This window comes from Pseudopipra pipra, chromosome 3, assembly GCF_036250125.1.
Source record: "Pseudopipra pipra isolate bDixPip1 chromosome 3, bDixPip1.hap1, whole genome shotgun sequence".
Classification (NCBI taxonomy): Eukaryota; Metazoa; Chordata; class Aves; order Passeriformes; family Pipridae; genus Pseudopipra; species Pseudopipra pipra.
In genome coordinates this window covers 90,012,242-90,025,967 of record NC_087551.1, presented here as the reverse complement: position 1 = coordinate 90,025,967, position 13,726 = coordinate 90,012,242, and the positions used below count along the sequence as shown (strand labels likewise).

General features: G+C 38.7%; 1 protein-coding gene across 3 annotated transcripts in view; it reads right to left on the bottom strand.

Annotated features, from left to right (window-relative positions):
- Positions 1-13,726, bottom strand: part of LGSN (lengsin, lens protein with glutamine synthetase domain) — a 56,237-nt gene that overhangs the window by 25,801 nt on the left and 16,710 nt on the right. The window contains exon 2 of one of the 3 annotated variants that reach the window (XM_064650244.1): positions 7,915-8,013. The exons of the other annotated variants lie outside the window; for them this stretch is intronic. The gene's annotated coding sequence lies outside the window, so the exon portion shown is untranslated. The remainder of the gene's footprint in view (positions 1-7,914; positions 8,014-13,726) is intronic. 3 annotated transcript variants of the gene reach the window in all.

The following is a 13,726-nucleotide window of genomic DNA, read 5'->3' as shown; positions in this document are numbered from 1 at the left end:
GTCCCGTCCCTGTCCTGTCCCGTCCCGTCCTGTCCCGTCCTGTCCCATCCTGTCCTGTCCTGTCCTAAATCATTCTATTCTAAATCTAACATTTAGCTGTTGCTAAATGAATAGGTGAAAAAACTGCTAAATCTTCCTTGTTAAAATTGTTCTGCTTGATGTAAACTGACCAAAAAATTATTGTGTCAGTTAAAGAGAAGAAATAAAAGCTTAAATCTATATCACTAGACAGATTCTTCTAGATGGAGCAACAGGTTTAATCTCTGCCTTGATCAAAATAATATATTTTATGTAGAGGTTTTTTTCTATCTAGTTTTTCTGCCAGTTAGGTTTTGGATTCTATTAGCATAGAATAGATGTGGTGGGGTCCCTTCCCTTTGGATGATACTCTTTCAATCCAAGGGGTTTACATCATGATCTCATTCACACCCAAGGGAACCCAACAACAGCTACAGGATTTCACCAAAATTATTGGGATGACATTAGTAACTATATCCCAAACCCAACATTTCACTATCTTAAACACTTATGTGAAAGAGGTGCATCAAGGGCCTTTCTCTTCTAGTCCTCATAAGCTCTGGGCTGTCAGAAGTAAAGGGAAAAGCAAAAAGTCATCCTATCAGTTTTACTTTGACTGAAATTGTCTTCAAATGCTCTCTTAATTACTAGCAAGAAATGTAAACCAATCATAAGAAATTGGCAAACTGATCACAGTTGTAAAAATGTAAGCCTAATTATATGAGTTTAACCAAAATTAACCTCAACAATCCATTTGGTTTTCCTAGGGATCACAGGAATCAGAATACAGTTCTGATTAAATTATAAAGAATCAATAGTATGAAGAAATTGTCATGTTTTCCTGAATTCCCATAGGGAACAGCATAAAGACATATTATGAACAGCACTCAAGAATATTATGATAACTGTCATAAAAGCTTTTGCATTTTCTTGGAGCCCCAGTGTGCCTGGAAAAGACAACTTAAGAATCTCTGCTTTCATTCAAAATATATATTTCTACCATATTTTCAAGGAAACCTTGAAAGCTAGCCAGTGCCAGAGGAAACAGAAGGGATAAAAGAGTACTAAATTCCTAAGCTTTCATTTCAGTCTCAGCTGGTAATTTAACAACGTCAAACAGAAAATAGTTGCCATGTTCTCTAGTTACGTTAGGTGGCACCATCCTCACAGATTTATTGCTTAGGTAAAAAAAGCTGCAAAAGATTCACTCTGAGATCGAATATGAAATACCTTGATAAAAGTAAGTGCTTGATCTGCAACTAATAGGAACATCCTACATTTTTTAGACAAGAGAGCGTACTCAGATTCAGTGTAAAAGATATCTTCATTGCTAAAGAAAACTGCAAGGAGTAGCTAGCAGGAAAGTAGAAATGCCAAGGGATTTACTAGTAAACCTTTCTCAGTAATAGGTTTATTATGAAACCTGCAATGCACTCTCCATCTCTAAACAAGTTCTGTTCTCAGAAAAATAATAGCTAAAACCCACTTATAATTCAATTTATTTAGCTGAGTTATGATAGTTTGCCATGACCCTTTTATTCTTCTCTTATTAATGGAGGAATTTCTCAAAAAAACAGACTGAGGTTGCAAATTCCATTTTGCAGCATTTATCACTATTTCACAGTGTGGTTCTTGTGTTAAAATGAAGTTAGAACTTTTTTAATACTTTTAGAAACGGAATGAAGGGGTGTGGGAGGTGAGTGGTGAGAGCAACCAACATCAATTCAGATCAGCCTCTTCTCAAATCATCTACATGTCAGGTATGGACTTAGGCATGGATGTTCAGTGTCTCTAGGTGGTGCCCAAAACCCAATGGAAATACGTAAGAAGATTTCCTGTCTCTGAAGGGAAAAAAAACCCTTCATATATCTTAAGCACATTTCTGCTAAATGTCTTCACTCTGATGTACTTCAGTCCTTTGTAATGGTGTTCCAGCTGCCTGTAGTCCTGTTTCCATGTGGTTAATTTGCCATCACCATTGAAAATCTCATTAGAAAGAAATTCTTACAAGACTCATGACACTAGTACTTCTGGTCTTGATGAGAACTCTTGGAAGAGCTAATCTTGAAAGCTCAGTGTTTAGTTTTACTAGATTTGGAAAATTACATACAGTCAAACAGATAGGAATAGATGAATGGGAACTATCTAAATATTTCAGGACCCCAAAAAAGATGTGTATTTCTTTTTCACTGCTCCATCTCTAGTTTAAAACACTAGGAGCTCATTAAATCAGTTTCAGTAACCTCTTTGTCATGGCCTGTGTAGTTAGGTCAAATTTTTAAAGACAAGTAGATGCTATTTGACATTTCTATCATGGTGTCTTACAGCTCTTATTGCTGGTGATCCTCCAATACCAAATTTCACCTCAGTGTGACCCCTTTGCCAATGCTCACAGAGACATGAGACCCAAACAGCCTGTGACTCAAATGGGAGTTAGATAAAAAAGTTGAGGTTTTTTAAATCTTCTGTGAACCAAACATGCAATTTCAGATACCAGATAAAAAAAGCCTCTGAATCCTATTACAAATGGTGCTGGTTGGTGATAGAGAGCTTTTCGTAAACTTAAGATTAGACCCAGTAATGATAAATATCCTTCCACTCTGTTTACATCAATATAAAAAATCTATGACAATTCAAAGTTATGACTCAGGGTAGGTGGTTTAGGTAAAAAGTATGTTAAAGTATGGAAGGCCCTAAATACCTAGCCCTAATTGTGTTTTTGGATGACATTATGGAATAAGCCACACATGTAGTATTAAACACAGCATAGTATTTCAGTACCAAGCAAGACTGGACTGATTACAGGACATGCACACTTTTCTTGCTCTTATTGCTGCTTCAGAGCTGAATTAAGGATGACTGATCTAGTTATTAGGAAAAAAAAAAAAAACAACAAAAAACCAAAAACTTGTCTCAAATAACAGCAACAAAAGTTGGAAAACATTGCAAAGGAACTGAATATGCTTTTTATATTGCTCTCAAGGAAACTACATTGGTTACAGTGTTTTCAAAGATGTGTAGCAAAATCTTGCTCAAAATACTTTTAGACAGCAAGGGTTATCAGGTCACTCTCAAAGTGCCTTTCTGAGTTCCTTCCTACTGTCTGTAAGAGCCTTTATAGAGCAGATATATTGAGATTTTCAGTCAATTGGAGAATGAAAACACATAGCTGTCTAATGCATGGTATTTATAAAAGTTACAAGTAGTCTGGGTATGTTTTCAATAGAGCAAACCATAGTAGTCTTGGAAAACAGATTTACCCCTACACACTTGTGTATATCTTAAATACTTATGCAGGTAATAGTACTGTCCATACCTAGAAGGCAAAGGAAAGAATTAGAGGCTTGTTCTCTAGTGTATGTTACTGGGACTATATCTGCAACTGTGAAAAAAAGGCTTGGCTATAAAAAGACAGTCATATCACTTAAAAGTAGTTAATATGTACAGCAGCACATATTGCAGTACAGAATATAGTGAATATTTCTTCTTGCTGCAGTTTTGCACATTTACTTGAGCCAGGAAAGAACAGTGGATTTCACAAATGTCATTTATCATTTGTCACAGTGCTTCAAGCAAACATCCTGGAGGTTGAGCCACTTAATTAAATACTCATTATCTATAGGAGGAAAGGAACTGGACAAAGTGAAGCTAAGTGTGCTGCCTCTGATGCCTTCTAATATACATAATTAGTGTTTCTACCCTAACCACTGAAAGACCACTGGGTCAAGGCTATACAGATAGATTTATATATTGTCATTACTATTTCTTTAATCCATGAGGATAATTTAAACCATGACAGATGTTCTGACAACGGTATGGAAACTTCCATGTGCAAAACAGATCAATGGATTGAAGCACATAGGAGGCTATCAAATGTGTGGCTCCTTTGATCTCTGCCATGACCCTTTGAAAGAATTCAGTTGCCAGATCATTTCCTGCAACTCTGATAAGAGCAGTGAGGGACTCACCGCTCTGTGCCATAGTCCGGAGGTCATCAGTTAGCACACTTTCAATCCCTGTAAGCTTTATTTTAATAAGCTGAACAACATTGACATAGACTGGTAAATAAAGGCATTGTGGAGATTTAATTTCTGACTGACCTTCCTCACTGCCTTATCAGGTCAGTTCACACCTAACATGTTTCTCTCTTCCCCAAGCTGATTAGTTATAGTGTCATAGGCAAGCTCTTCTTTCCCATATCCAGTCCAGAGGTCCAAACTTCCACTCACAGTAGCTACCCTGTAGCTATTTTTAATGATGAATGAATACTTTTTGTAGACACACCTTCAACAAGTACCTGATCATCCTTCCAAATATAATGCAGAAAGGTTATGAGGAAAGACTCCCTACCTGCTTAGATGAAGAGGTACCAAATCCCCACTTCTTTGCTACTGATCCGGTGTAATTCAGAAGAAAAGGGGTTTTTCGCGTTGATCTAGTCAAGCATAAGAACTCTAGATGTAGGAGCCCAAGGCAAAAGTCATTACAAAAAGAGCAAAGAGGAACCTGACCCGCATTTCAGCGAAGACTAAGGCAAACTGCATGAATAGAAGTGCTCTGCAATTCTTTCTTTTGTCAGCCAAGTACTATTCTATGTTGCTTCCCCTTCTAGGTAGAGAAAGCAAATATAGGGTTAGAAGTGTTCTGGGACATAGAAAAATTTTCTGAGTTCCCCCAAAGTCAGTGACAGAAGCATATTTACTCTGTGAGAAAAGTACACATAATACACGTGGCCAGCTGAAAGTAAAGCAACAGCTTAAAGTAACAATGAAGTTTGCAATGATCTGTAGTTTCTGTAGAAGATATCTAAAAAGTCTAAAGCCACAGCTTTCTCACAACTGTCCTGAATCTGTATGAATTGCAGTTGGCATAATTATTAAAATTGGGACAATTTTCACAGGCATAAAGGAAGCCTTATTTTTTACATGAGAGCTATACCTCTAACAAACTTAAAACACCTGCAGGCTTGTGATGGGGAATTTTATGGAATAGACCTCAAAGTATTAATGTGAGCAAAGTGGCACTTTGTTCCTAGGTTCATTTACTGAAGGAGCTGAATTATTTGGCTGAAATATTATGGAATTCAGCCAGGGGCACAGGCAAGATATGAAACAGTTTGGCTTAAACTTGGTGCTTCAAAAATGTATAAACAATTAAAATCAGTATTGTATAATCGGAACAGAGGCTGTTTTCCCTGGTGTCTTCAGTGGTGCATAATAAATGGTGCTGCTTGCACCATGTGTAACAGACACACAGAGTTCTTACCCTACAACTTCTCATTCCATTATTGCAGCAGGGAAAATGATCTTTTAATAGAAATAGCAAAACAGTTTAAAAGGTCATTAATGACTCATTCTATACAATATACATTTATTCTCCACCTAGCATTCCATTTTAATTAGGAGCTCAAGAAGCAACCAAGAAATAAACATCATCTGAGGGTATTCCTATCATTATTCTCTAGACATCTAGAACATCTCCAAAGTAGAACACAGTCCTCCCAACCCCTGAGAGACAAGAAAAGATTTGAGGAGTTAGAGATGCATATCAGTCCTTCCTGTATGCCAGCTGAAGCTAAGATGTACATGCCACTATGATTCAGCAACAACAAACCTGCAATTTCCTGCAGGCTTTGGGCATTTGACATTAGAATGACTCATTGTCCATATGGAGAGTCGAGTAGTCATTTGCACAACTGCACCAGAGCATCTTTAAAAGAATTTAGGATAAATAACTGTAGTTTCCAAGGTATCCTTTTTCTTTAACTTTTTTAGTTATTGCAGTAACCTCTCTGTGATTGTTTCAACAATGAGATGCAGCTGCAGTTATGACTCCACAACTCTTACAAGACAGCATTTCATCTCATCTTAGAGGTTCTTATGGCACCATTTTTCCACTAAATCTTCGATATTTGGCAACACTAAAATAACTAATACACAAATATTGTAATGGAGAGGTCATCACTGAATTGTGGTGAAAGAAAGCTGAGCCATATCCTACAGGCCTGGGCATTTTACATGCCTGCAGATCAAGAAGAAAATCACACTTCACCCAGTGAACAGCCTGCCTTCAGCACTTGAGCAACCCCACACTTCCTAGCCCAACCACACAGTGGGCTCAAGGACCTCCTTGCTCTGAGTGAGGAGTTGAAATTAAAAACACATGCTAAAATGCACTAGATCTCTTCACCCCTGCTTTGAAAGGAGGCCACAGCTACCCATCTTCAGCCAAGAAGTCCCACATAGAGCACAAATTCATTCCATAGAGGAATCAATGTCAGTTATTCTTTCTCCTTCATAAGGGCATCTAAGAACTAGCACATGGACTAATATTGCCACAAAAAATAACAGACCCTCATTGTCCAAAGGTCACCTACATTAAGCTTTGACATCAGTGATGTGAAAAACAAATGCAGGTTCAAATCTGATGATGGAGGTTCCTAAGCTGTTACATAACAAAAGGTTTCAGTCACCTTTTCAAAACAACAGATAAAGAACTAACTTCAAAACTAATGTTTGAAAATAATATTACTTAAGTTGCAAGTTCTTTTGCTGTCATTTACTATTTCAGACATTCAACTATGGGACTGCAGCTGGTATGTGACTTTCCATTAGGAAATGCAGGTTGAAGAACTGAGGTCTGACACTGGAAGTTAGGAAATATCAGATAAATTATTTCCTGGTGACCTTTACTCTGTTCCTTGCACAACTGCATTTCAGTAGTCTTTAATTATGTAATCATATCCTATTCTTCCCTTTTTTTTTTTTTGCCTCTAACATTTATGTAGAAAATTAATTCCATGGTAGTTAAATTAAAGTCTGAGGCAACTACTGTTTGTGGTGATCCCCAACTTCTGTGCAGCCTGATCTTTCATTTTAAACTATATTTTTGGCATAGATTTTTTTTAATATGTGATTTTATATAAGGAGATAACATCAAAGTTATCTGGTTTTGAGTGTCTTTTTTGAGTTCCTATTTTGAGTGTCTTTTACCACAGCGTTGCAGGTGGCTGGCAGAGGCACTCTGCTTTTTGTGCATCACAGGTTGGAACAACAATATGCAATGCCATGTGAAAAGTTTCAGTGCTTGATTGATTTGTTTCCAGAAGAAATTTTTTTCTACTAAACACTAACATGCGATAATTTTTTATGTGGGATGTTGCATTTTTACTGAAAATCATGAAAAAAAATGAGATATGAGCAGCTCAGCTTCAGCTCCCACAAGGCACGAGAGTAGCATTCCACATAAAACCCCCAGAGTTTTAAACATAAAAGTTTGAGGTTGAAAATTGATGAGGTCAAGGTCACACCTGCAGCATTCAGTTTTTCACTGAAAAGCCAATACTTTCTTCAAGGGAAGAAAATCAATTCTCCTACTAATTCTGCTTCCAAGTGGTAGCCTGCTTTATTTGCAAATGGTATTAGGCAATGGCAGAACAGCAGAGAACAAATGAAACAAAAATCTCTTTTCAGTGTACTTTAACTTCCATATGAATTCTAAGAGAAGAAACTGTTTCTAATTTTGCTTACTTAGCCTGTATCAGCTCCTTTCTTTATAGTTATAATGAACTTTTAGAGGCGGGATGACCTCCCTGAAGAACACTGTGTTTCTGTCCCTACCAGTCAATGGCTCCAACTACTGAAAACACATCTTTCTTTTTTCTCTTGGCAATGCAAGAAACTTTGATATTTGCTGTTTATGTTTAATACCTATTCAAAAGCATCTTTTCCAACATGTCACTGATCATACCTGAAAGCTTTTTTGCATTGTCCTGAGGAAGTTAATTCATTCTGGTTTAATCTACAGATAACTAATACAAACCAGATCTCAGTTTTGCACTTTATTGAACTGTGTAGCTCAGCTGTCATGGCTACTTCTATTCTGGTCTGTCCATACCTTCAGCCTGTGTTTCTGGGTTTGTCTACAGTGTGTGGTTGGCTGCATTCAGGAGGATGTTCTTCATTTTGGCTTCTCTTTTCAGTCTCATAACTAAGCCTAAAGCAAAAACATAAAAGAAACAAAATACTTGAGGATTGTGATGAAAAACACAGCTTTCTTAGAGGTCATTAACCTGTGAACCTCTTTAATCAGTCAAAAAGAGTCGATGCTACCATGGAACATGGGAAATATTTTAGACTTATAAAGTTTTATTATGATATAAACTTTTGGCTGATGGCCTTTTTTATGAAATTCTTTTATGAATATTTAGGAGAACAGATTTTTCACTGTACAGCTCTGAGACTTTGTTATGGCTTGCACCAGACATCCTGTGCCTGGAGCTAATAAATAGCTGCAACAGCAAAATTTAAAAAGCAATACTGTAGATTCCTATGGGAGACTTCCTTTCCAAACCCCCTTCATGCTACTGAAAAGCCTTTTGCTCCACTAAAATCAGAAGTTTTACCAGAAGTGGCTTGTTATCTATACTATCTCAGTGCTGTATTAGTTTATGGGATAGGGAACCCACAGCACACAAGAGGTACCTCTAACTAAGCTGTTCAAGAAATGGCAATTAATAGTTGTTTTGCTCATCTGAATCAAATCTGCTACTGTGCACCAAAATGACTCTTTCAGACAATCTCTGTTGCTTTGTGGAAAAATTTCTTGAGAAAAACATTCTTTTTTTATGGTGTAGTTAACAGGATTATTTTGGTTTTATTATGGCTCTCATTTTTATTTTTATGAAAATAAACATATGCACGAAAACGGGATTTTTATTCTTTGAGAATTATTCATAATTCTGCCAGGTTTTTGCATTAATTTAATGATTTTTATATTTGAAGGGCAATCTGTTATTTACTACTAACTAGTTACTATCTACCGTAATACTACAGAACAAATGACTTGTTTCTCCATGAACATCATAGAGATATATGTGATGCTGCAGTAGACTGTCATGAAAAATACTATTGTCACACTCATGTTTATGATATTTTTATATGGGAGATAAATGAGTGTTAGCAGTTGAACTTCACACAACTGTTTCTAATAAAACTGAGGAAAAACCAGCACACCACAAAAACTTACTGACCTTTGCTGCTTTTGGACTATTGTTGTTTCCTACAGTCCTGCTTTGGAGTTTAATGTCCTGTGTAAGTGAATTTAGGGTGCAGAAACAGGGATACTGCTCATAGAAGAAACCAAAGGAAAAAAAATATTTTACTGACTTGTTTTCATTTTGTTGCACAAGTCAGTGCAGCCATTGCAAAACTGCCATAAAGAAAGAAGCATTTTTAGAAATTAATTTTCTATGAGAATAAATCATATTGTTGGTTTTTAGTAAGCAAAATAACATAATGAAAATGCCTCTATCTTTGACATTTTTGTGCCTAATGAAGCTTCAGACACTTAATATTAATTTACAGAGGCATAATATTGTAATCAAAGCTACCGCCCCTTTAATCTTCATTTTCTCATAATCAAGGTCTTGAACCCAGTATTTAATTTTCAAGTACAGTCTTTTCTTTTTATTAATACAGACTAACTGCTGTTAAGGATATAAGAGGAAGTAGGGCCATATCATATGTCCTCAGTATGATGTTTACTATCTCTCAGCACAGGTATAACTTAATCACCTTAAAAAAAACCCCAATTATAGATGCTTGAAATCCACAGGAAAAATGGATCATATGTTACAAAATAATATTTTCTTTACATTTATCAGTACATCCCCTTACATATAAAGCAAATATTTCATCATTCATGGTCTTTCCTTTTTCTTTACTAAGGCAGGATTTACATTTGAAGAATTTCCACATGATTTAAAATATCTTTCAGACTTTTCAAACAATTCCTCAAAAGCTTACCAAACTCCACATCCACAAGTCTAGTTTCAGAGATATCAAAAGGATCTTCCAGTTAGTTCTTCCTTCCCCAAAATGCTTCTATGGGCTTGAAAAACTAAAATCCTTTTTCTAAAAAGCTACAACTTCTTTTTGTACTGGCCTTCTGAAATTCACCTGCCTAACAATTCTGCCTGTCAGTTCTGAAGATAGAGGATAAAATTACTGCAGAAAAACAGTTCTTTTTCATAGAAAAAAAAAAACAAAAACAAAACCAACCAAAAAACCAAAACCAAACCCATATTTAGTCCTATGGGAATGTTAAAATTTTGGAGCACTGAAGTGTCTGCTTCTGAATGTTTTTATTGTCATGTAAATTAAATCTTCTTGGCCTATCTCTGATCAATGCACCTTCTCTAGAAAGTCTCCTGCTGCTGGTGTTTTGTAAAGGTAATTTGCCTACCAAGTTTGAAGGTCGTAGGCAAGTCACCAAATTGTGTTTTCTGGCTGTTTAAGCTGTGGGATAGTTTCCAGTGGGCAGGTCTGAAAGCACCCTATCTAAATCTTTATCCAGTTGAAACCTGGGAATACCTCAGCTCCCACCAGCCTCCACCTGAAGGTAACCTGGGCACCTGGTCCAGAACATGGTCCCTCTGGACACCTGCAGCACCCCAACTTGTGCTGTGGGTCCTCCCAGGGAGTGCTTCTACCCCCTTTATCAGACATAGCTGAATCCTATGCATACATATGAAGAAGGAATTTTGTTAAAATAGCTTTTCATGGCAAACACAATTTCTGCAAAATCTGCGTGTTCCATGAAAAAATTATCTTTTAATGAAAAACACTGAAACATGACATTTCCTTTATAGTAAACATAAAGTTGTTCTTTGCTTCATAATGAACCCTAACGATGTCTTCAGGAGCCTTGTGATCTAGAAGCTCTTATTCCCCCTTGTCTCCTACGAAGCTTCCTGGATAGGCTCCATTTCCCATGACTACTGGAGACATCCTTTCCTAGAATGAAGAATGGCAGTTCTTTATCAGAACAAAGATTTCATCTGATGAGTTTTTAATTCTATTCCTCTTTTCTCTCCTTATTAAACCATATTTCTGACATAGGGGACTGAGACATCCAGGGCTGAAATTCATGCAGACTTTGTGAAGTCTTCAGGCATTGCTGGGACTTGAGAGCCACGAGTTGCAGATCCGTGTACCTTTCCTACAGCGAATTTACAGCATCAATTGAGTACCCAGTCAGCTTTAAAGACCCAAGTCCTGTCTTAACCCTAAAGCCTGGATATAAATTAGAAAGCATACAACACATTTTCTGTGCCTTCAGCTTTCAGCACACCATCCATCGGGAAGTCCTGGATCCGCTTACAGATGTGGTGGTTGGAGGACATCTGGGGCACAGTGACCATGAAATAATAGAGTTTTCCATACTCAAGAATGCAAAGAGGGCCATCAATAAAACTTCTACCCTGGACTTCTGCAGGGCAGATTTCAGCCTACTCAGAAGTCTGGTTCAGAAGGTACCTTGGGAAACAGTCCTTGAAAACAAAGGGGTCCAGGAGGACGGACATGCTTCAAGAAGCATGTCTTGAATGCACAGGAGCAGGCTGTCCCAGTGAGTGGAAAGGCGAGCCAGTGGGGAAGACATCCAGCCTGGCTAAACAGGGAGATTTTGAAGGAAATTAGGGGGAAAAAAGAGAGCTTACCGACTATGGAAAAAAGGACTGGCTACTTACGAAGAGTTTAGGAATATAGTTAGGTCATGTAGAAAGAAAATTAGAGAGACAAAGGCACACTTTGAACTCAATCTAGCCACTTCTGTAAGGGATAACAAGAAGTGCTTCTACAAATATATCAATAGCAAAAGGAAGGGCAAGGAAAACCTCCATTCTTTGTTGGACATGGTGGGGGGACATAGTCATGAAAGACGAGGAAAAGGCCGAGGTACTTAACACCTTCTTTGCCTCAGTTTTCAACAGTAAGACAGGTTGTCCTCAGGACAACTGGCCTCCGGAGTAGAGAGAGACAGGAAGGAAACAATTAGTGACCTGCTGAGCCACTGGGATCCTTATAAGTCTATGGGACCAGATGGGATCCATCCTAGCGGGATGAGGGAGTTGGCAGAAGTGTTTGCCAAGCCACTCTCCATCATCTACCAACAGTCCTGCCTCACTGGGGAGGTCCCAGATGATTGGAAGTTGGTGAATGTCACACCCATCCACAAAAAGGGCTGCAAGGAGGACCCAGGAAACTACAGACCCGTCAGCCTGACCTCAGTGCCTGGTGAAGTTATGGAGCAGATCATCCTAAGTGCAATCACACAACAGCTACAGGATGGACAAGGGATCAGACCCAGTCAGCACGGCTTTAGGAAGGGTAGGTCCTGTCTGACCAACCTGATCGCCTTTTATGACCAGGTGACCTGCCAGGTGGATGAGGGGAAGGCTGTGGATGTGGTCTATCTGGACTTCAGCAAAGCCTTTAACACTGTCTCCCACAGCATACTCCTGAAAAAGTATGCAGCCCACGGCTTGGACAAGGGCACCCTGTGCTGGGTTAGGAACTGGCTGGAGGGCCAGTGAACATCTGTTCAGTTTTGGGCCCCTCAATTCAGGAAGGAGAATGATGTTCTGGAGCGTGTCCAGAGAAGGGCAATGAAGCTGGAGAAGGGTCTGGAGCACAAGTCTGATGGGGCATGTCTGAGGGAGCTGGGATTGTTTAGCCTGGAGAAAAGGAGGCTCGGGGGAGACCTTGTCACTCTCTACAGCTACCTGAAAGGAGGCTGTAGCCAGGTGGGGATTGGCCTCTTCTTCCAGGAAACTAGCAGCAGGACAAAATAACCTAGTCTCAAGCTCCACCAGGGGAGGCTCAGGTTGGACATCAGGAGGAATTTCTTCAGAAATTCAGAAAAAACCAGAAAGGGTTGTTAAACAATGGAATGGGCTGCCCAGGGAGGTGGTGGAGTCACCATCCTTGGAAGTGTTCAAGGAATGACTGGACGTGGCACTTAGTGCCATATTGTAGTTGACGTGATGATGTTTGGTCAAAGGTTGGACTTGATGATCTTGGAGGTCTTTTCAACCTTATTGATTCTGTGAAATGCAACTCTTTTCACTCTTTAGTCTAACTAATCATTAGTTCAGTAATATTCAGTAATATCCATGGTGATTGGTATCCATGGCTGAAGTGCCAAGTATTTCAGTCTGACTCATCACTGTTTAAGTTCTGAATTGTTCTGTCTCACAGTTTTTGCAGCAACGCTACTAGTCTTTGCTTACTCACATTAATAGCTTTGCCATGGCCTCATGTCTCCCTCCTCAGTACCTTCCCAGCAACTGTGGGCAAAAGCCAATGTTTTCTGTCTGAAGCAGGCTGGAAGACTTACTGCCTCTTCCATGAAAGAGGAATTCTTGCTCCTCTGGAAAAGCCAGTCACAGCTTTATCACTCCTTGCTGCTGAGCATACACTCAACTGATCTAAAAAAGCGTTGGAAGGTTCTTGAGAATTGGAGCTGCTGGCAAGGCAAAGAAGTGGCAGTCGCTCCCCGCTGCCTCCAAGAATTCACATTCTGCAATGAGGATTTTCCTCTCATTTAAGCCTTAAAACATTCCTGAGAGGAACAGTTTGTCCTCAAGTTGGCACAATGTTGCATTAAACATTTGCCACTTACTGTTCTGCAAGCTGTTAAGCTTCCTGTGAAAGCAGTAAGATACCACAGAAGCACTCTTTTGTAAACAGAGTCCTACATCATTTTATTTAAGTACTGTGGCAATACTTTCTGGAACAAAACAAGGGGAAGTTGCATCACTATGTGGTCTGCAAATGAGGCAAGAGGAACTATTAGCCTAAATTAACACTGAAAAACAAATTATATTCAACCAGGAAGTCTTTTACAAGGAAGAGCATGTAGTAAG